Raw genomic sequence first — 23,796 nt, forward strand, 5'->3', positions numbered from 1 at the left:
CTTATCATATTTATATATTTTACCAAGTATTATTTATTTAAATTTACAGGAACATTGGATCGTCGTGTTACACCATGGATTGAAAAAAGATAACGAAACGTGTTATGAAGTCAACGTCATTGAGAGTTGAACTATGTTCAAACACTTTGTTTGAAGTATTGGATAATAACTTAAATGGGCTTGTCGATCTAAATGCAAAGACGTATAGTTGTATGAAATGACAAACATCTGGTTAACCGTGTGGACATGTTATAAAAGTTGTTCTTCATCTAAACCAAGATGATTTAAGCGCATACGCTATGGATTGCTACACTACAGAAGTATATCGACAGACTTATGTCGAGATTGTCTACCCTATTCACATCCTTCTGAGTAGGACATACCAGATGACTTACAAATAGTTTTGCCACCAGTCATGGACAGTAGACTACCTGACCGACCAAAAAATCACGATCGTATACCGTCTAAGGGTGAAGAGAAGAGGACATCGACATGTAGTCGGAGCAAGGAAAGTGGTCATACAAGGTTGACCTATGGATCACCAATGCCATCACAATCATCTTTTCCTCTACCAAAATATGGATCCTCATCAAAATCCAAAGCTCATATGGTGCTAAGCAAAAGGAAATCAAAATCGCAATCAAAATCTCAATCACAACCGGCTTCACCTTTTGGGACTTATTAACTTAGGTGATTTTTAAATGAAAACGTTGTATTATATGTATTTTATGTGTGAATGCATACATTTTCAGTTAGATATGCATTAGTAACTTGAGTTTGAACATTGCTATGATCTGTTTAGTTGTTATCACTTATCAGATTGTTGTTTGTTATCTTTTTGAAGGTGTTTTCCTTGAATTCGCAACGCGAAAGTCAAATTCACGTTGCGCTTGTTGCGAAAGTCAAATTCGAAACGTAAAAGTAAAATTCGCAACTCGAAAATCAAATTCGCAACAATCGCAACGCAAATTTGACTTTCGCGTTGCGAAATTGTACCTTCAACAGGTCTTTTTTGCCTTCAACATAATGCATATTGAAATTTTCTTAAACAACAAATCAACTTTTACAAATCAATTAAACAAGCAAAAAACAATTCTTATTTACACATCTAAAAAAACAAATCAACAACACATTGATACAATTAGCCCCATATAGTAAATTTCATGCAACTCACTTCAGGATTAACCTGCATAAACCAAACATTTGCTCAAACAACACTTTCTACACATCTAAAACCAACAAACAACAAATTATTGAATTCTAAGTACTTAACCAAACATTTTCAAACCAACAAAGAGTATATATGTTAACAACACTTGCTCAAACTTACCAATAACAAATTGTTGTTTATACACACTTTCAGCATGCAAATGTAGGTAGGCAACGTCTCGAATATATCGCTATAGCCATAAAATGACGAAACCACAACCCTACTGCACCTCTATCTCTATCTCTGAGAGGTAGAAACTGTTTACCTCCTGTCGTCAAACGTTCCAAGCACATGTATACAAGAGAACCACAATCCCCTATGACTCTCGCCGTTTGTTATGGCGCTGTCTCATCTTTCATCATTGTAACTTTGAAATTTTTTGGCTTCTTGTTTCCAGAATTAGTCCAATAATCAATCGCATCCAAGTATTTAGCCAAATGAGTGCTCCATCCCTTACAAATAATATCTTTCAAATCAAACAATGGTATGTAATCCAACATGCTGTCATATACTATCGTCTTCAGGGATGGGAGATGAAGCTTAACGAGAAGCCAATGATGACGTTCTATAACAGGGATAAACACATGGAATCATAAATAATAATTCAATTGCGCACATCAAGTAAAATTTATGAACATATTTAAAATATTCAAAAATAATTACTAACCTTATCGACATACCACCACGCAGGATAAAGCTTAGCTTTTCCATTACCCAATGCATATGAAGCGTTTCTCTGATCCTTCAAGTGAGTTACGTGAAAAGACGAATGCATAATAGTCCATCACGTCTTTTTTATTTTCTTCAATTTCCTTATAATCAGAAGACGTGACACCCATGCATCAATATGTTGTGGATAAAAAAATAATATATTAGTGAATTTAATAAATTTTTAAAAAAATAATCAAAATGCAATATAAGAAAAATATAAGATTTACCCCCCATTCGAAATAGCCATTCTCTTCAACCCCTAATAAAACACTCCAGCGAGACCGATCATGAAAGAAATGCATATTATCGTCGATTTTGCATATGTCAGCGTAATACCCATGGCTCCACTCATGTAGATAAAAATCAATTGCGGTCTTAGCCCAAAGGGTATTATCCATAATTGTGTCCGGTAGTGTTCTCCTCTCCTTCTGAAGAATGGTACTGGCCGATAACTCATACGAAAGCAATCTCTCATCCATCATATCGGACACGTGAGGGGGTTTATCAATATGTCGACATAGTATGTCATATGAATCGGGCTCTTGAACGATGGGAGGGACCTCTTGAACGATGACAAGGGCCTCTTGAACAGTGAGAGGGGCCTATTGAACGATGAAAGGGGTCTCTTAAATGATAGGAGGGGTCTATTAAATGATGACATGTGAATCGAGCTTCTTCTTACGGAGTCTTGGCACTATTGGGGTGAAAGGAGATGTAATGGCACGTGCACGATGTCTGATGCGTGAACCCCGTCATGCAAGAAAAACCCGACGTAAAGCATCGACCTCATCGGACCGCTAAAAATAAATTAATACATAAATCAGTAAATAAATAAATAAATAATGCCGAAAAAAGGTTATTTGCATTTTTAGTATAGTATTAAACAAACTTACCTCATTGCGTAGAGTATGAACCTCATTATGCAACGATGAAACAATCTCACGTAGAGCGTCTACCTCATCACATAAAGTAGATACCTCACCATGTAAAGCACCATTTCCATCGTGTAAAACATCCACCTCACCACGTAAAGACCGTAACTCATAACGCCATGCACCATTGTCGTCACGTAAAGTACCGACCTCATCACGCAAAACACTGACCTCATCACGTAACTCCCCTAACTCATCCCGTGAAGGTAGAGAACAGGGAGATAAATGTCGTGACATCTTTGCCGGTCACCTATCATGAGGTGATGGTGGAGAAGAGGCTCGATGATGTGATGAAATATGTGATGGCTCTCGTTGTGGAGGTGTATAATCGGCTCGATCAGGTTATGGCTCTGGGTGTCGAGCTGTTGAATCGGCTCGATCAGGTGATGGCTCTCGAAGTGGGGGGTGCTCATCATCCGTCCCATAAAAAAACGTATACTAGCTTGCCACCAATCAGTGGCAAGCTCAACCTCTGTGGGTGTCAGCCTCTGTAATGGATAGTTGGCCTCCTAACAATATAAAAACTCAAACAAAATTAAACGTCTACTAGTAATAACTTGCTTATATATGGTAGTATTTGTGTTAACTTACATCATTCATCGTCATATATGGTAGTAAATCTTCCCAATCCAACAGCCGGATCCTCCTCCAGGTAATAGCCCTAGAAATATCATTTGAATTTTTTATTGCATATGTCCGCATGTTGGGAAAAGCCTCAAATATCCAAATCTACAAACAATATAATACACAAACATTAATAATTGTTAAATAATTAATTATAATTTTAGAAACATTATATAGAAATTCTTACTTTAAAGGCTCAAATAAAGCCTATCAAAGTGTATTTGGAACCATCGCCATGCAAACTACGACAGTCCTCAAAGGTAGATAACAACTTTTTCCAGGTATCTTTCCATAGATATGAACCACATGGAAACACGTTCCATACATTTAGGTCATCTACCAATAATATTAGGTCTTCAGAAATAGGTTGTCTGACCTCTTTACCTAAAAAGCCGGCATTCAAAAGTAATAAAAGGCATACTCGGACAATATCAAGGTCATCCATCCGAGTAAAACCATCTTTAAGAAGTAATCTTTTCAAGTCGTCGACGTGTAAACTGGGCTTCGCCTTTTGCCAGCTCAGGAAAAACCTGAGATAACCATGATGGGCGGGCGATATGACTAGTGTACCGACCTACTTCATCGTGTCTGAAACGTAGACCAGTGATTAAACAAAACTCCTCCTGCCCAAAACAAGTATACGCCGGTGGAAAATGAAATCATATCTCTTCATCACCACGTTGTATCCTCTCGGGTAGTTCGTTAGTCATGGTCTGAAGAAATAAATGGGTCAACGTAGCATCTCCACCTGGATGTTGTACTTTCAGCCCTGGCCCGAATAACCAAATGGGTCAACATAGCATCTCCACCTGGATGTTGTACTTTCATCCATGGCCCGAAGCAAGTATCCTCAAACAATTTTCTTTGTACAGGTGTAAGTGTCGACGCTATTGTAGTGGTTAGGCTTAATTTATTCCTTGGAGTCAATGAAGCCATAATTTTTTTTAACAAAAACAATAAACATACCAAATTAGATATACAAAAAACTACAAATTATACACTATAAACAGACATGATATTAAACAGTGAAAACAAAGTCAAATATGTTTCAAACTAGCACGGTATTCACCAAAGTCATTATTCTATCATAGTTTTTTGGTTGAAGTAATGCAATCTATTCAAGTTTCAATTTGTAGAAGAATAGTAGTTTTTGAAACTTAAATTCGCAACGCGAAACTAAAATCGTGTTGCGATTTTCATTTTCGTGTTGTGAATTTAAGTTTCAAAAACTATTCTTCTACAAATTGAAACTTGAATGAATTGCATTACTTCAACCAAAAGACAAAACAAAGACAAATACTAACTTCACAGGGTTAAAGACTAAACAGTTTAGCAGTATTGACATCAATCGAATAAATTTAGTAAGCAATCTAAGTAAAATGGTTAATCTATATATTGAAATTACCAGTAAATTTATCGTCAATTTAAATATGAAAAATCTAATAATAATACAAAAATTTCAAAATAAAAATAATTAAAAAAACTAACCCTCGGTGGTTATTTTCCATTTGTAGCAGTGAATGGTTGTGAGAGTGGCTCTGAGAGATGAAGATAGATGGATTTCGTCGGAGATGGGGACGAATTTCGACGTATAGAGTGAGAGATGAAGATGGGACTGAGTTGTGATTTTGAGTTTTAGGTTATGAGTTGCGATTATACTGTGTACATTTGTGTTGCGAAATTAATATTGTGTTTTGAATTCGAAAATAAAATTCGTATTGCGAAAATAAACGCGCTTTGCGAATTTGAATTCTGTGTTACGAATTTAAAAACTATGTTACGAAATTAGAGTTCGCGTTGCGAATTTGTTAGTTATTTTCGTAAATTCAAAAAAATTTGATTAAAATCATATATTATAAGACATTTTCGATCACTGAAGTTATTTTCTCTTCCTTAAATACCAGTAAAAAATTTTTTCCCGACTCCTCAACCGTAGTCCAATGTATAACATATGTTCTACTGTACCAAAAGCATCTACAAATAACCCAATACTTCTTATAAATACAATTGGAATGCAAAACAGTAACAGTACTTGTGTTTTTGGTTTGTGAGTGAGAATAAAGATCTGGGCTTTTTTTCTTTCTTCCATTTGTTGGTGAGGGATTGAGGCAAAAATAAATCTTTATATCCGATATCTGTTGGGTGTTTTTTGGTTGCTGGGGTTAGTGGTTTACAAGCTTCGAGGAACTCAGAGAGAGGGAAAAAAGCTGGTGTTTTGGTGTCACACTTTAAGGATCAAAAGTCTTTTTTCTTTGGGAGCTGAAATGTGTGGTAAAGTGTTGGAAACATAGCAAAAGAGAAGATTACGTTGTTTTAGCATTAACGTTTCGGATCAAGAGAAAGAACACTTGGGTTCTTTTGGGGTGGGGGAGGAAGAAGATAGGAGGCGGATGAGGCCGAAAGCTATTGTCTTTTGTAGTAAAACCGGTTTCGGTTGAATAAAAAAAACAAGTATTGGGGCTTTGAGTTCTTTGTTCTGTTTTTCAAAGCCTTTTTGCTCAACTGGAGTTGGTTCGTGTTAAGGCATTTTTTTTTGTGTAGACAAAGGAGTAAAAAGAAAGGTTTTCGAGTTTGGGTGTCGTTTAGAATACTCTGGTCTGGTTAAAGGAGGTGTTTTGGGATTTTAAAGGTGCTATTCTACTTATCTAAAAGGAAAAATGAGACTTCCTTCATTTTTCCTTCAGCTGGTGTCAACCCTCAGCCTCAGGAAGGTATGCTTCTATATATATATTTTGTTTTGTGTTCTCTCTGTGTGTAAAGGAATAGATTGAGTTCCTTGGGAGAGATGAAGATGGAATGATCTTATGGATGCTGATATGTGGGGTGTCAATTGGCTTTGTTTTTGGCTTTATAAAACGTTGGGAGAAGCTGAAATCTTTAAAATGTTAAATCCCAGATCATTCATTTCAGTTTTTTTGGATTTTCATTTGTTGGTTTGTCGAAGTTGTTTTTATTAGTCCCCTTTATGGGGTGAAGAAGATTTTTAAAACTTCATTCTGCCTTTGATTTCATTACCCTTTTTTCTATGTCAAATTTGTGTATATTTTTTTGCTCTTCTCATGCCTTTCTTTGGAGCTTGATGCTTACCCAAATTTGTTGGAAGTTTGGATTTTCCATCTTTCAAGCATCCCCTGACTTTTAGATTACGTGCTTAGCTTTATTTATTTTCTCTTTTAACTTTTGGTTGAAATGGTTTTACATTAATGCAAGAACAGACCCTGCAGGGGAGGGGAGAATATTGAACTCTGAGCTTTGGCATGCATGTGCTGGTCCTCTTGTTTCTCTACCACTGGTTGGAAGTAGGGTTGTTTATTTCCCACAGGGCCATAGTGAGCAGGTTGGTATCCTTGAATTTTGGCTTAGCTTGTTCTTGGTAATGGATGGTGTGTATGTATCAACTTGTATTTGCTTTACGGAGAACAAATCATGAAATATTGTTTCATTGTCTTTTCCGAGGCAAAAAGTGAAAAACAGTTATTTGCAGGCATCATATCATCATTACTGCCTTTTTCCTGTATGGATATTGAAAGAATGTAAATATCTGAAGTGTGATCTTTAGATGCGTCTTTGTTAGCACCAAATACCATTTTACTGTATCTGCTTTTTGTGTGACATGAGCACATCCCATCCTGGCCTGGAATTTTTCAACTTATCGAACTCTTAACACCAACATTAAAACCTTGCAATATACTTGTAATTATATTTGAAAATCCCCGGGAAACTCAGATTGTTTAGTGTGGGAAAAAATGGTTCATCATAAATGGTGGGAACCATCGGATGTTTTACGTTTAGTGCTTGCATAGCCATGGATCATAGGGAATTGTATGTGGAGCTCTATGAAATACATTTCTGGATCTTTCTATGTTCCGTGGTTCATTGTACTTGATTAGACATCGTATTCAGTAACCAAGCATTTATTGGGTTTTCTTTGTAGGTAGCTGCAACAACCAATAAGGAAGTGGATGCCCACATACCTAACTACCCGAGCTTACCTCCGCCGCTTTTTTGTCAGCTTCACAATGTTACCATGCATGTAAGGCTTGTTTAATTTGGTTTTCCGATGCTATCTTCTGTTTGATTTGTCTCTGAAGCCTTGGAATTTCTAAAATTCAGGCAGATGTTGAAACAGATGAAGTATATGCACAAATGACCTTGCAACCACTGACTCCGGTATGCTATTTTCTGTTGGGGTTTGTCTTGAGGTTTTTAGTCTTATTGATTGTTTCAAGTATTGAAGACTAGTTTTGCAGCAAGAACAAAAGGAGGCGTATCTGCCTGCAGAATTCGGTACTCCCAACAAACAAACGACAATTTATTTCTGCAAAACGTTAACAGCCAGTGACACAAGTACTCATGGAGGGTTCTCTGTTCCTCGCCATGCAGCTGAAAAAGTGTTTCCTCCACTGGTATACCATTGTTACCATTAGTGTTGATATCCATTTATTGCCTTTAGTTGCAAGGATGTATTTGTAATTTTATTCTTTTAATCACTTCCAGGACTTCTCCCAACAGCCTCCAGCTCAAGAGTTGATCGCAAGGGACTTGCATGACAATGAATGGAGATTTAGGCATATATTTCGTGGTTAGCTTATTAAGAATTCCCTTTTCCTCTTAAATATGGATCTCTTTTCTTCATATTCCTTAACTAACAGTAATTGACTTGTCACCATGCAGGCCAGCCCAAAAGGCACCTCTTGACAACAGGATGGAGTGTATTTGTAAGTTCTAAAAGACTAGTTGCGGGTGATTCACTGCTTTTCATCTGCTAGGTTGCTGGCTTGTCTTCCATTTTAGCTTGCTCCAGTGGAAATTCTAGATTGTAGGTATGTTGATGCTCAAACCTGTGTATGGGTTATATTGACAGGAATGGCAAAAATCAATTACTTCTTGGTATCCGGCGAGCTAATCGACCTCAAACTGTAATGCCTTCATCAGTCTTATCAAGTGATAGCATGCACTTAGGGCTTCTTGCTGCTGCTGCTCAAGCAGCTGCAACAAATAGTCGCTTCACTATATTTTATAACCCAAGGTATGATAAAATTGCTATGCTTCCCAGATTATCACTATCGCTATGTTCTGATTATTGATTCCTTAACCCATCTAAATTTTTTCCTGTTCAATCCAGGGCTAGTCCATCAGAATTTGTCATACCTCTCTCAAAATATATTAAAGCTGTCTATCATACTCGAGTTTATGTTGGTATGCGCTTTAGAATGCTGTTTGAAACAGAAGAATCAAGTGTTCGTCGGTAAGTTTCTTTTTTTGGCTTTTAACAGTTGATTCTTCTAACAGTTTAAAATGGCTTTCCTTACAAAAGGATTTGATTATCATCCTTTTAACCTTGGAACTGATGCCTGACTGGCTTGGCTTTCCTTGCAAAGGATTAATTTGCAGTCATGCTAAGATATGCTGTTCCATGTATGCTCTTTTCTAATGCCTTTTTCAATGATTCTTTGTTTGTGTCCCATTTCTTATGTTTACATGTGAACATTATTTAATTTGTATATGATGATTGTACATTGCATAGATACATGGGGACGATAACTGCCATAAGTGACTTAGATCCTGCTCGGTGGCCAAATTCATATTGGCGATCAGTGAAGGCATGTTTAGAATGGTTGCATTGATCGTTTGTTTTTTTGATTATTTATACATTTGTTGTTTTAGAGTTTCTATCTATGTTGATGATGGCGTGGAATTTTAACTACTCAAAAGTTTTCTCATTTCTGTAGCATCCTTATTCCTTTTGATTTGTCTCCCTTTGTTTTTAGGCATCAAGGATGACAGTCTAGGAATTAGTTCTCCACTTATGTGGCTAAGAGGAGATACAGCTCAAGGAATGCGACATCTCAATTTTCAGGGGATCGGAGGTACCCCATGGATGCAGCCGAGGCTAGATGCCTCCATGTTGGGTTTGCAGAATGACATGTACCAAGCTATGGCTGCTGCAGCATTGCAAGAGACGAGTGCTGTGGATCCTTCCAGATCAGCAACCGCTTCTCTTCTGCAATTCCAGCAACCCCAAAATGTCCCCGGCAGACCTGCTGCTCTAATGCAGCCCCAAATGCTTCTGCAGTCTCAGCCTCCGGTTATTCTTCAGGGTGTTGTCAAAGACAACCAGCATCAGTCTCAACCTCAAACTCAGCCACATGTACTTCAGCAACATTTGCAGCATCAGAATTCATTTAGTAACCAACAGCAACAGCAGCAGCAGCAGCAGCATCCGTTGTTTAGTAACCAACAGCCCCAGCAGCCTCAGCATCCGCTGTTTACTAACCAACAACAACAGCAGCCACAGCAACAACTGGTTGATCATCAGCAGATTTCTAATGCAATGTCTGATATATCGCAGTATGCTTCAGCCTCTCAATCCCAATCATCTCCATTGCAACCATCCCTTCACTATGCCAACAACAGAGTTTTTCTGATTCCAATGGGAACCCTGTTATCAGCCCTGTCGTTTCTCCTTTGCATAGTCTTTTGGGTTCCTTCCCCCAAGATGAATCTTCCAATCTACTCAACTTGCCCCGAACCAACCCCATAATAACTTCTGCTGCATGGCCATCTAAACGGGCTGCTGTTGATCTTCTTTCATCCAGGTCTCCACAGGTGGAACAGTTGTGTCCATCCCAAACAAACATGTCTCAAAATTCAATCTCATTGCCACCCTTTCCCGGCAGGGAGTGGTCGATAGACCAAGGGGGTACAGATCCACAGAGCCATTTCTTATTTGGTGTTAATATAGAGCCTTCATCTGTTCTAATGCAAAACGGGATGACAGGCCTTAGGGGAGTTGGCACTGATAGTGATTCCACTTTTATACCCTTTTTTCCTAATTATATGATTACTGCAGGGACTGATCTTTCGGTTAATCCAACAATGACACCTTCCGGTTGCATTGATGAATCTGGATTCTTGCAGTCAGGAAAACATGGGACAAGGAAACCAACAAACTAAAAACTTTGTTAAGGTTTGTTCCTTTTACTTCTTTTATTTATACGAGTTCAACTAGGTTTTTGAAGTTTCATTCGCTTCATCATGTTGCAAGTCTGATCTGTCAGCAGTGCTAAATGTGTTGATAATTGATATGATTGTTTTCACCATAAACAGGTTTATAAATCAGGGTCCTTTGGGAGATCATTGGATATTTCTGCATTCAGCAGCTACAATGAACTCCGCGGTGAACTTGCTCGTATGTTTGGCCTTGAGGGCCAGTTGGAGGACCCCCTGAGATCAGGCTGGCAGCTTGTATTTGTTGACCGGGAGAATGACATTCTTCTCCTCGGCGATGACCCTTGGCCGTGAGTTTCCATTCTGTTAACTATTGTATATATGTTTTCCAGTGCCGACTTCTTTTTACTAAATCCGGATTTTTGTTATCTTTCGTTTTTTCTTCAACCAGGGAGTTTGTTAGCAGTGTATGGTGTATCAAGATACTTTCTCCACAGGCAGTTGCGATGACTACGTGAATCGACAGGACTCTAGACATCTGAGCTCTGGTATCGCCTCTGTTGGTTCTTTGGATCACTGAACGAATTCTCGACCGGTTATGAAACTGTTTTTCTCCAGTAATATCAGTGTCTTGCAAAAAACCCTATTATAGGTGGAAACAGCAGCCTAACTAGCTTGAAGAGTATATATTCATAAAAGCTACACACCATATATATATTTATTAGGATATATCAAATATTTATGAAGCAAGCTTAGCTTTTTGCAGCCCACATTTCTTGAGTAACCAATTGTCAATGAACTTATGTTCAACTAATTTTGAAGTCCCCCAAGTTCTGATTTTATTTCTTTTGAGCATATACCTTGAGGCCTTGTTTGGTTCACGTTATCTTTCATTCCTGGGAGGAATGTTTTTTTCCGGGTATTGATACCCATATTTGGATGGATAACATTCCCAAATGCAGGTAATGAATGAATACCAACAGTGGTGTTTTGTTCCAGTTTTCACGGGAATATCAATCCCCCATCTCCCTTAGGTATTTGCTTATTCCCGTCCCCATTGTCTGAAATACCCTTCTTCCATTTTGCTTCTGGCTGAAACAAAATCTTATTCTTCTTCGATTTGGCCAGAGTTGTTGCAAGGAGATTCCATTACTTCTCCAACATACTTCTTCTTCTGTGGAGCCGAGCAAGGAGAAATGAGCCCGCAGACTACTCAAGATGGATCTATTTCAATTACGTTAGCTGACCTTGAAGTGCTTGATTGTTCTATTTGTTACAAGGCCTTGAGTATCCCTATTTTTCAGGTTGGCCATTTAATTGTCGATAATTTGGTGGTTTGGGGTATGGGTTTCCTATTCTTTGGTGAAAAACATTCAAATTTTTCGTTAATTTCTTTGTTTTATGGTGAAAGGATTGGGTTTTAGGGTGGTTTTTAATTTTTGGGACAAAAAGGTTTCAGAATCCAGTGTTTCCTCTTTAATATGCAAATGGGTTTTCTTTATTGTTATCGGTGAAATACTTCTAAAAGTTTGATTTTTGCTGATAGATTTTGTTTGTTAGGGAAAGCTTTTCAAATTCATCTATGTTTTCTCTTTTTAAATTGTTTGTTCTATAAATTTATATGAGATGAATCATTTAACACTAGTTATTCATGCAAAACTTTGAATATTGACTTGGGGGATATGATTGGAGAGAAATTGCTTAGTTATAGACTTTAGTTTATTAGTTGGTATTGTGGTTTTTATACTTTTTTTTGTGAAGATAAGGTTTGTTCATTTAGCAAATCTGCTTAAATTCTATAATTGAATACGAGAATCGAAGTTTGAGACTGCTAAAAGGAACTATATAGATGGTGAAGAAAGTGATTGTTAGCTTCAGTGGCAGAGGATGGTTAGTTAGTTGATAGATCATGAGAATTATGTGGAATTCAAATATTTATTGTTCCTTATACGAATTTGTAAGGGGAAATAAGTGATATCGTTGTTCTGTGTTAAATCTAAATTGCTATTTCAAAATGCATTGCAAGGTTTTTTTTATGTACTTGAAGGGTCTTTGGAGGGTCGTATCCATATGCTCATGTTGAATATATGTCGTATCCATAAGGTTTTATTCATTTGTTCATATATTAAATGCATCCTGATGAATTGTTGTGTTTGATTGGCAATTCAGTGTGAGAATGGGCATATAGCTTGCTCTACTTGTATTAAAATAAGGAATAAATGTCCATCCTGTTCGACTCCGATTGGCTATAGTCGCTGCAGGGAAATTGAGAAGGTTTGGAATCCGTCAAAGTGTCATGCCAAAACACAAAGTATGGGTGCAAAGAAGCATTCAGTTATAGCTTGAAGCAGAAACATGGAAAGGCATGTCCATTTGTGCCATGTTCATGACATGTTTGTGCCATTTGTGTATATAATATAGCCAATATATATGCTTAAGTTTAGAGTGTCATGGCTATTATCTTTTGTAAGTATGAATATTGTTGTTGCTTTTGATGGTTAATGTTATACTTAGTTTTATTCTGTAAGTTAAACAAAGAATGTAAGCTTATCTCTTATATTTCAGTTTTCACTTTTGCTTTTCATTCCACTTGAACATGATGCCTGCTAGTGTTCTCTATCAGTCCATCTCATTTGAGATTGCTATATGAAGGCTAAATTTATTGCTTCCCAGTGTTCCTCATAAATGTTTTATCCTAATTTATTTTATTGGGTATCAAGAATACCAAAGGTTTTGTAAATATAAAAGAGATATTTCTATAGGAGCATTGTTCTCTGTCTAGTGATTTCTACGCATTAACTGGGATTTTGTGGCCCATTCTCTGGGCAAGCCAAGAGTGTTCTGGATCAATGTCGATGAATTTATGTACAAAGAAAACTTATGCTTGTTCGTTGTTCAGTTCTGCGCTGTTACGAAAACAGGTGACTTGAAGTGGAGATGACAATGTTCGAAGAGAGTTGTTCTAGTTCCGAAAATGTAGTCATGAACCATTGAAATGCTATGCTATTTGGACTCGAATGAAAATGTCGGATATTCGGATTCGATTTATCGATGAGTAGTTAAGTACCTGCCACCCTAGAAACCTGCAACTATAGAATGCACACCGATCTCCTGTTACCATGATTGCCACAGGTTAGCGTGAACCCTGGAAGAAAGAACAAAAAAAGTAATCAAATACCAACTATGTCTCATATTCATGTGTCGAATACGAGTGTTTAACATACGCAGTTGGAAAATGTTTGTATAACGTTCGTTTATTAAGTTAAATAGATGTGTCAGTTATTCGAACAACATTTAACTCGGTTGATATATTTCCCATATTGTGACTTATCATTTATGTTCAGAACTTCTAAAACATTTGGCATAAGTGAGCATCATCCTACATTTTGGTAGGAGTAAAATGGTTCATCTATTAAAATTTTCATATGCTTATTTAGTTAAATGTTGATGTAAAATTTTAATATATTTTTAGATAAATAATATAAAAATTAATATTATTTATAATTAAAATAATACATGATATATTTATTATTTTATTCTATATATTTATCTTTTAAATTTTATAAAAAATTATATATAAATTTAAAAGAATAAAACAATATATTTTCGATGATTTTTTATATAAATATTTTCATTTAAATATTTAGAATTTCAATTGTTAAAACATATAGAACAAGGACAATTTGGTAAAATACACGTTCTAGTCATCTCTTATTCCATCAACCAAACACTGTAATCTTACATTCCTGCCAAACAAACCAAACACAGTAATGTAACATTCCCAGTAATATATTAGGTAATGTTATATTCCAGTAATGTTATACCCAAAGATAATCTTACATTTCGTGAACCAAACGCACCCTGGGTGTCATGTGATGGGGTCCGTGTAGGTGCATTATGTGTTAATATTGGGACATGTAGAGGAGACACGTTCCATCAATTTGTTTGATGAAAGTGATGACATGTTTCAGACTATGTTTAGAAGTAGCTGAGAAAAAAGCGGAGATAATGTGCTGCAATTTTTGTCTGACCAAATTGTGTTCTTAGAGGTGAAAAGAACCGAAAAACTATAAGATTCTTCTTCCGTTTTAGCTGGAAAAATGAGGAGGAATTCACATGCAAGCAGATGAAAATGGGAGGTTTTCTCAATAATTTCCATTAGAGTCTAACTGAGATGGGGTCAGGGGGATTGATGTCTGCAGACCATGACATGTTACAAACATGGCTATAAGTTAATTGACTTGAATTATTTGATTTTTTCAAATCTGAATAGGTTTGAATATTATTAGACCAATATATTTCTTATTTTTTGTTTAACTTGATTTGAATTTTATTTGATTAAAAATGTTAAATTGAATTAGAATAATAAAATATGACTCATCAATTATTTTTCACCCGATTAGATTATATTCTTAAAAGACAATGAGTGCATGGCCCTTCCACTAGGGGAATTTGGTACCCATGTAGATATTCAAGGAGCCCAATTGAACTACTAATTCCATCCTTTTTCATGCAACAACACAAAATTAAGCCACACCATAAACACAACCACCCTTCTTGACCCATCTGTATCATCAATTTTGCTTTTTGTGGATTGCTATATTACTACAACCAACCACAACACATGAAATGAGACGATGAGATGACAGCATTCGGCCGGTCCGGCGAATATATTCTACTTGAGCAGCAGTTCTTCTGGCATCTCGGCTTTTTCTGGCCTCGGCCGCAGCTCGTTTCTCCTCCGTTCTTTGACTAGTCATTGAATTCTTCTTTACCATCTGTGCTTGAGCTTGGACCCTCATTTGCTCTACTTTTGCCTGAAAAAAGCAAGCAGACTTGTAATTATTTCCAATACCTATACGATTCCATAAATTTATTGATATTTCTGTGATTGATTGCAACTGTTTCGGTTAGGAGAGAAGACTCGAATCATATGCTTTAGATCTTATGAAGGCGTGTGATTCAGTTAACTACATGATCTAAACCCAAAACTGTATTTCGAGTATGTCATGGTGAAAGGACTTCTAGATACCTCGATTCTCTGCATTTCATCTTCTAGTTTTGCTCTCTGCTGACTCTCCCATGCTTAAATTTTGATCTCCTCGCGCTTGTATCTGATAATTTGAAATATGCAATCCGAAAACGTAACTCGACGGGAGATAGTTTTAAGAGTATACATCATTATAAACAATTTGCAAAATGTTCGGTCGTATCAGAACCTTGCGTTATGCTTAGACTTCTCGGCTTCCTCCCATGCAACCGCTCGCTTTTCGTATTCGATTTGTTCAATCTTCTTTATGTTAGTGGTTTCAACCGAAGACATGCTTTTTCCTTCTCGTCCTTGCTCGCCCAATCGACGATATTCATCTTCCCAAGCTGGACACCAAGGGCTACAATCTCTCTTCTTGTTTTCAGCTTCATGTCTTGTTCGGACAACTCTTTGTTGCTGCTATCAAATGGATGATGCGAGTCGAAATCCATTGTGTGATTCAAAGGTGTCGATGTCGGTGCCCCTCTATGCGGAGTAGACGGGATTGAAGACGTCGGAGTTCGGAGTGGGGTTTGTTGCCTCTACGTGTGGAAGTCCTTGATGGCTCTTGACTTGTAACAGGGTCATTTCAGTTCCCATGTCTCATACAAACCGATCGAATGGTAGGCAAAACTACAAGCACAAATCAAAAGGTATGAGATTAAGATTAATTGAAACGACAACTCGAACATTTCGATGTTCTTAATCACGTTATAAGCAAGAGTTCATCATGAAGATCAAATCATACAATATTTCTTTATAATCAACCAGGAAGCACATATTATCTTCAAGTAGCAAATATGTAATCAAAGCTACCTGCTGTATCTTCTACTAAACTTTTCGAACAAAATAAATCTGTCCGAACCATTTCCTATTGAAAGTTAAAAAAAGGGGCTTGGAAATTTAAACAATTAGGCACCGAATGGTGCATAGTCAATAGCAGTTATAATTGTTGAAAAAATGGAAAAGGTAAAATCTCACATTTAGTCATTGTACTTTAGGGTATTTTCAAGATTAGTCCTTAAGCTTCAACTATAAATACCCTAGCTCATTTAGCTTCAAAACCATCCTAAAGCATTCTAGCTTTCTTCCAATACTAAAGAATTTAGAGAGTTTCTTGAGAGTTGTTTTCTCCTTTTTATCAAGAGAGAATTATCATTGTTTTCTCCTTGGTAGATCGAGAGAGGTTGTAATTCCTATTTTCTCATAGTGAAATTCTTCTACTGTTGCATGTAGTTTTTACCCTATATTATTTAGGGGTTTTTCACGTAAATTTTGTGTCTCTTTTATTTTTATTTTTAATTTCTCAAATTATCAGTTGCGATTTTGCTCTATCCGATAGCCGTCTTTCGCAACAATTGGTATCCGAGCTAGATTTGAGTGTGTAATATCTGCTTATTGTCTTTGTGGTTGCCACCAAAAGGTGGATTCTCCAACATAAGAAAGTAAGAAGTTATTACCCATTCTTTGAAGGTTCCAGAGAACTATTCACGATAGTGAAATAGTGGGAGCTATCTGTAAAAGAAGCTATGACAACGAAATTTGATATTAAAAAATTTAATGGGAGAAATTTCTCATTGTGGAAATTGAAGATGAAGGCCATCCTGAGGAAAGACGGTTGTCTAATAGCTATCAGTGAAAGGTCGGTGGATTTCACAGATGACAACAAATGGATCGAAATGGACGGGAATGCTATGGCAAACTTTCATCTAGCATTAGCAGATGAAGTATTTTCAAGCATCGAGGAGAAGAAGACAACAAAGGAGATATGAGATCATCTCACCAAATTATACTAGGCCACATCGTTGCACAATAAAATTTTCCTTAAGAAGAAATTGTACACTCTCCGGATGTCAGAATCTACTTCAGTGACGGAGCACTTAAACACACTGAACACATTATTTTCTCAGCTTACATCTTTAAGATGTACAATAGGAGAACAAGAACGTGCTGAAATTCTACTTCAAAGTCTACCTGATTCGTATGATCAACTCATCATCAACTTGACAAATAGTAACGTCACCAGTCTAGTCTTCGATGATGTTACTATTCTACAAGAAGAAAATCGACGCAAAAACAAGGAAGACAGACAAGCAAATCTGCAACAAGCAGAAGCGTTGGCAACGATGAGAGGGAGATCAACAGAACGTGGCCAAAGTAGCAATCACAAACATGGTAGATCGAAGTCGATGAGCAAGAATAATTTAAAGTGCTACAATTGTGGAAAGAATTGTGACTTGAAGAAGGATTGTTGGAGTCTAAATAAAAACTCCAATCCACAAGGCAATACCGCAAACACTTCAGATGATAGGGATGCTCTATATTGTGAAACGTCAACCACCGTGGAAGGTAGAAAGAGATATGCAGATATATGGCTCATTGATTCGGGAGCAACTTATCACATGATCTCAAGAAGAGAATGGTTCCATCATTATGAACCTGTCTTAGGAGGATCTGTGTATAGTTGCAATGATCATGCCTTAGAGATCGTTGGCATGGGAACCATCAAATTGAAGATGTATGATGGAACAATTAAAGTTATTCGAGATGTGCGGCACGTGAAAGGCCTAAAGAAAAATTTATTATCCTATGGATTATTGGATAATAATGCAAGCAAGATTGAAACACAGAAATGAATCATGAAGGTTTTCTGAGGAGCACTTGTGGTACTAAAAGGCGAAAAGATAGCTGCAAACTTGTACATGCTGAAGGGAGAGACTTTGCTAGAAGCAGAAGCCTCTGTTGCCTCATGTAGTTCAGATTCTGCAATGCTGTGGCATCAGAAACTTGGACACATGTCAGAACAAGGAATGAAAGTCCTTGTGGAGCAAAACCTACTTCCAGGCTTAACAAAGGTAACACTTCCTTTGTGTGACCATTGCATAACAAGTAAGCAGCACCGTTGAAATTCAACAAATCAAATTCTAGAGGCAAAAGTGTTCTAGAATTGGTTCACTCTGACGTATGGCAAGCACCAGTTACATCCCTAGGTGGAGCAAAATACTTTGTCTCATTTATTGATGACTACTCCAGGAGATGTTGGGTGTACCCTATTAAGAAGAAGTCAGACGTGTTTTCAACTTTCAAAAACTTCAAGGCGCGGGTGGAACTTGATTCTGGAAATAAGATCAAGTGTTTCAGAACAGATAATGGAGGAGAATACACAAGCGAAGAATATGATGACTTTTGAAGGGAAAAAAAACATCAAAAGACAGTTCACAGTGGCGAACACTCCTCAACAAAATGGAGTGGCAGAGCGGATGAACAGAACCTTGTTAGAAAGAATAAGAGCAATGTTAAGGGATGCAGACCTAGAAAAATCATTCTGGGCAGAAGCAGTCAATATCGTCTGTTATTTGGTGAATCGAGCTCCATCAACTGCAATAGAGCTGAAGACACCAATGGAGATGTGGACTGATAAACCAGCTGATTATTCAAACCTCCATATATTTGGAAGTATTGTGTACGTGATGTACAATTCCCAAGAAATCTCAAAGCTGGATCTAAAATCTAGAAATGCAAATTCTTGGGGGTATGATGATAGAGTCAAGGGGTATCGCTTGTGGGATCCTACTGCCCACAAAGTAGTCATCAACAGGGATGCTATCTTTGTAGAAGATAAGCTACAAAGAAAAGAAGATGATGATAACGCTAAAAAATCAGAGACTACACAGATACATGTGGAAAAAGAGGTTGAACAAGGAGATTCTTCTGAAGCAGAACCAACACATGATGAACAAGAACCAGAGAGTTCTGAAGCTCCAACAACTCGTCAATCAGATCATGTGAGAAGACGTCCCAATTGGCACTCAGATTATGTTATAGAATGAAATGTTGCATACTGCCTTTTAACAGAGGACGGCGAGCCATCAACATACCATGAGGCAATAAACAGCTCAGATGCTTCACTGTGGATGATGGCGATGCAAGAAGAAATTAAAGCCCTTCATAAAAATAATACATGGGACCTTGTGCAACTACCACAAGGAAGGAAGCCAATTGGTAACAAATGCGTCTTCAAAATCAAGCGAAATGGTGACGATCAAGTGGAGAGGTATCGTGCAAGACTGGTGGTCAAAGGATATGCTCAAAAAGAAGGTATTGATTTCAATGAAATTTTTCTCCTGTGGTTCGACTAACAACAGTTCGAGTAACATCTAGAGCAGCTAGATGTTAAAACAGCTTTTCTTCATGGAAATCTTGAAGAAGAGATTTACATGCTCCAGCCTGAAGGTTTTGAAGAAAAAAAAAGAAGAACTTGGTTTGCAGGTTGAAAAAATCTCTATACGGTCTAAAGTAGGCGCCGAAGTGTTGGTATAAGAGATTTGATTCCTTCATTATGTGCCTTGGATACAACAAACTTAATGCAAACTCTTGTGCTTATTTCAAGAGGTCTGGTGATAACGATTTTCTTATATTGTTGTTGTATGTGGATGACATGTTGGTTGCAGGACCCAACAAAGATCATATTGAAGAATTGAAGGCAAAACTGGCTAGGGAATTTGAAATGAAGGACTTGAGATTAGCAAACAAGATTATAGGGATGCAAATTCACCGAGACAGAAGTAATAGAAATATTTGGCTTTCACAAAAGAATTAATTGAAGAAGATATTGTCAAGATTCAGCATGCAAGATTGTAAGCTAATTTCTACCCCTCTTCCTATTAACTTCAAATTATCCTCCAGTATGAGTCCTAGCAGTGAAGAAGAGAGGATGGAGATGTCTCGAGTACCGTATGCATCAGCAGTGGGAAGTTTAATGTTCGCTATGATATGCACAAGACCAGACATTACACAAGCAGTGGGAGTGGTTAGTCGGTACATGGAGAATCCAGGCAAAGAGCATTGGAATGTAGTAAAGAGGATCCTGAGATACATCAAAGGGACCTCAAATGTTGTATTATGTTACGGAGGATCAAACTTACTAATCAATGGGTATGTAGATTCTGACTATGCAGGGGATTTAGATAAAAGCAAATCTACTACAAGATATGTGTTTAAAGTTGCTGGTGGAGCTGTAAGCTGGGTTTCTAAGTTGCAGTCAGTTGTGGCTACATCCACAACAGAGGCATAATATGTAGCAGCTACACAAGCCAGTAAAGAAATAATTTGGTTGAAGATGCTGTTGGAGGAGCTTGGGCACAATCAAGAGTATGTCTCTCTATTTTGTGACAGTCAAAGCGCCTTGCATCTAGCAAGGAATTCAGCATTTCATTCAAGGACAAAGCACATACGAGTTCAGTACCATTTCATTCGTGAAAAGGTGGAAGAAGGGACAATAGATATGCAGAAGATCCATACCAAAGACAACATAGCAGATTTCATGACAAAGGCGATCAATGCTAATAAATTTACCTGGTGTCGATCCTCCTGTGGCCTGTCAGAGACGTAAGGAACATGATGGTACAAGGTAGAAAGAATGGTATAAAGATATGATTGTTCCAATCAAAATCTTCAAGTGAGAGATTATTGAAAGTAAAAAAAAAGGGCTTGAAAATTTCAAACAATTAGGCACCGAATAGTGCATAGTCAATAGCAGTTATAATTGTTGAAAAAATGGAAAAGGTAAAATCTCACATTTAGTCATTGTACTTTAGGTTATTTTCAAGATTAGTCCTTAAGCTTCAACTATAAATACCCTAGCTCATTTAGCTTCAAAACCATCCCAAAGCATTCTAGCTTTCTTCCAATACTAAAGAATTTAGAGAGTTTCTTGAGAGTTGTTTTCTCCTTTTTATCAAGAGAGAATTATCATTGTTTTCTCCTTGGTAGATCGAGAGAGGTTGTAATTCCTATTTTCTCATAGTGAAATTCTTCTACCGTTACCCGTGGTTTTTACCCTATATTATTTAGGGGTTTTCCACATAAATTTTGTGTCTATTTTATCTTCATTTTTTTTCTCAAATTATCAGTTGCGATTTTGCTCTATCCGATAGCCGTCTTTCGTAACATTTCCCTCAATTCCCGGCTTAGCATCTGTATTGGAGGATGATCGAAATCGATGGTCTTAGTATCGGTTACCCCATTAACAAGCAATCTATGATCAGAGTTTGCAGATTCTGGATCAACTCTCGTCATATCAGTAATCGGAATTCGATTAGCTTGGTTTTGAAATACATTCTTCTTAGCATTCATAGCTTGCACGTTTTGCTTGCTCAAAATCCATTTCTCGGCGTCATTCCACTTCGACAACATCGGTCTCGAGTACGACCTTGCCATCGAATCCGGCAATGCTCTCTCCCCTCTATGAAACTCGAAGCTCGATGAACTGGAATTACTATCCCAATCAGGATTTTCATCTTCGACTGTCCTCATTGGATGAATTGAGCTCCAATTACCATTATCGATCTTCGAAAAACGCATCAATTTCGCTCAACCTACTTCGATGCTCTCCCTTGGCAATGATTCTTTCGAATGGCAACTGGAAAGAGATTTGCTCATTTAGACTACAATCCGTCATTGACTCATTGGACACTTTACCTGCAAAGATTTAGATAGCACAATGCTCAAATACTAAAGAAATGTTTAACTTCAAAAGTGGAAGATTTTCACCCAGATTTCCAGTAAATGAGAGAAGATCATGAAAAAAAGAGAGAAAATAACAAACCTTGTTCATCAAAGTGTCCATTTTTAAGGCTAAGAGACTGTTGACAAACTCAGAATCTTCAATATTAGAAGGAGATGTCCTTGAAGAATTACTATTTAATCCATCTTTCTTTCTCAGATGGTAAGGCCCCATCAGCTTCATCCTCAATTTACTTGGTGAAATACATGTTCGCAAGTGTGGATAAAGTCAGGGATTTTGAAGCAAAGAAGAAACAACTCATAAAACACAACTTCAAAACCCACCATAACATACAAAAACTCACCTGAACTTTGTCTATTCTTTCATACTCCATTAGATTCCTCTCTCTAATCACTTTTGTTTTCTCACTCTAAAGTTGTTTTTGTAAACAATGGGGAGGGGAAAACATGAGAGAGACTATATTTTTAGGGGGTGTTTGGATGGGGGAATGTGGGATTCCCATGGGAATAAATCCACATTCCCCCGTTTGGTTAGCCCGAGAATCTCTTTCCCTGTAATATAAGATTATCAATAGTGGATTTTTGGGGTATATTACCGGGAATGTCATTACCTCCCTTTCCTTAGGTATTGTTGGATTACCGGTGTTTTGGACTAAAATACCCTTAAATTTTTATTTTTTTTCAAAAATATCATTCTTCTGTCATTGAATAATAAAAATTCTACGAAGGTTAAATTACAAATTTATCCTTAAATTATTTTAGATTTACAAAAAAAATCTATAATTAAAATTTTATATAAAGTTCAAGGGTTAAAATAAAATTTTACCCTTTCATTAAACATTTTTTTATATTTTTAATTTTGTAAAAAAATTATATAAATATTATAAATTTAAATTTTTAAAGAAAATATATAAATATTTTCCAACTTGTAATATTATACAAATATATAATAAGAACAATTTGGTCAAATATACATTCCAATAATCTTTTATTCCTTTAACCAAACACGATAATCTTACATTCCTGCTAAGTCAACCAAACACACAATACAACATTCCCAGTAATCTTATTCCCTGGTAATCTTACATTCCCACTGATAATCTTACATTCCGTGAACCAAACGCACCCTTAGTGTTTTATAGTTGACAATTGTATAGGTCTTTGACCAGTGTTCAAATCATGATTCTCTCTTCTCCACCCACCTCATCATACAACCTTCTGCAACTTCCATCCAATAAGATCTCGCCACATCATCACGCCGTTTTAAAGTTTCAAACTTTGGACTCAAAAGGAAAACCAGGGAATTCTTCCATTACTACAAGGGTAAATTACAAAAATTTGTACCACTGAACTTTATTATTACTACTATTTTGGTCACTGAAATTTATTTTTTTTCAATTTAATTATTGTATTTTACAAATTGCTCATGTTTTGAAATTCCCCCAATTTTTCTAGATTCGATCACCGTCTACCGTGACCAAGTCAGAATTCTAGTTTAAGGAGGCAAAATATAATTAATAATAAAACTAGGAGGAACAAAATCAAAATTTAAAGGTCGAAATATATATTTATCCCTTTATATTTTTCAATAATAAAATTTTGAAGGAGGCAATGGTCCCTGGAACTATACCATTGTCTATCATTATCGATGTCAAATTTCTTCATTAAATTAGTTTCACACTATTAAATTAAAATATAATATTTGTTTAACCAAAAAAATATTATAAAGTTTATGAATCTAATGGAGATTATATGTCAAAATATTATATTAGATATTGATTATTAATCAATCCATTAGGTAAAGATGGTGTTAG

The 23,796-nt window shown here is 36.7% G+C and overlaps 2 pseudogenes; one reads left to right on the forward strand and one right to left on the reverse strand.

Moving 5' to 3' along the window:
- Positions 1–6,702: 6,702 nt before the first annotated feature.
- On the forward strand, positions 6,703–10,782 carry LOC120169987 (annotated as a pseudogene).
- Positions 10,783–14,916: 4,134 nt separating this feature from the next.
- Positions 14,917–22,356, reverse strand: LOC120169908 (annotated as a pseudogene).
- Between the last annotated feature and the right edge of the window lie 1,440 nt (positions 22,357–23,796).

Source organism: Hibiscus syriacus, unplaced genomic scaffold, assembly GCF_006381635.1.
Source record: "Hibiscus syriacus cultivar Baekdansim isolate YM2019G1 unplaced genomic scaffold, ASM638163v2 tig00111769_pilon, whole genome shotgun sequence".
NCBI lineage: Eukaryota > Viridiplantae > Streptophyta > Magnoliopsida > Malvales > Malvaceae > Hibiscus > Hibiscus syriacus.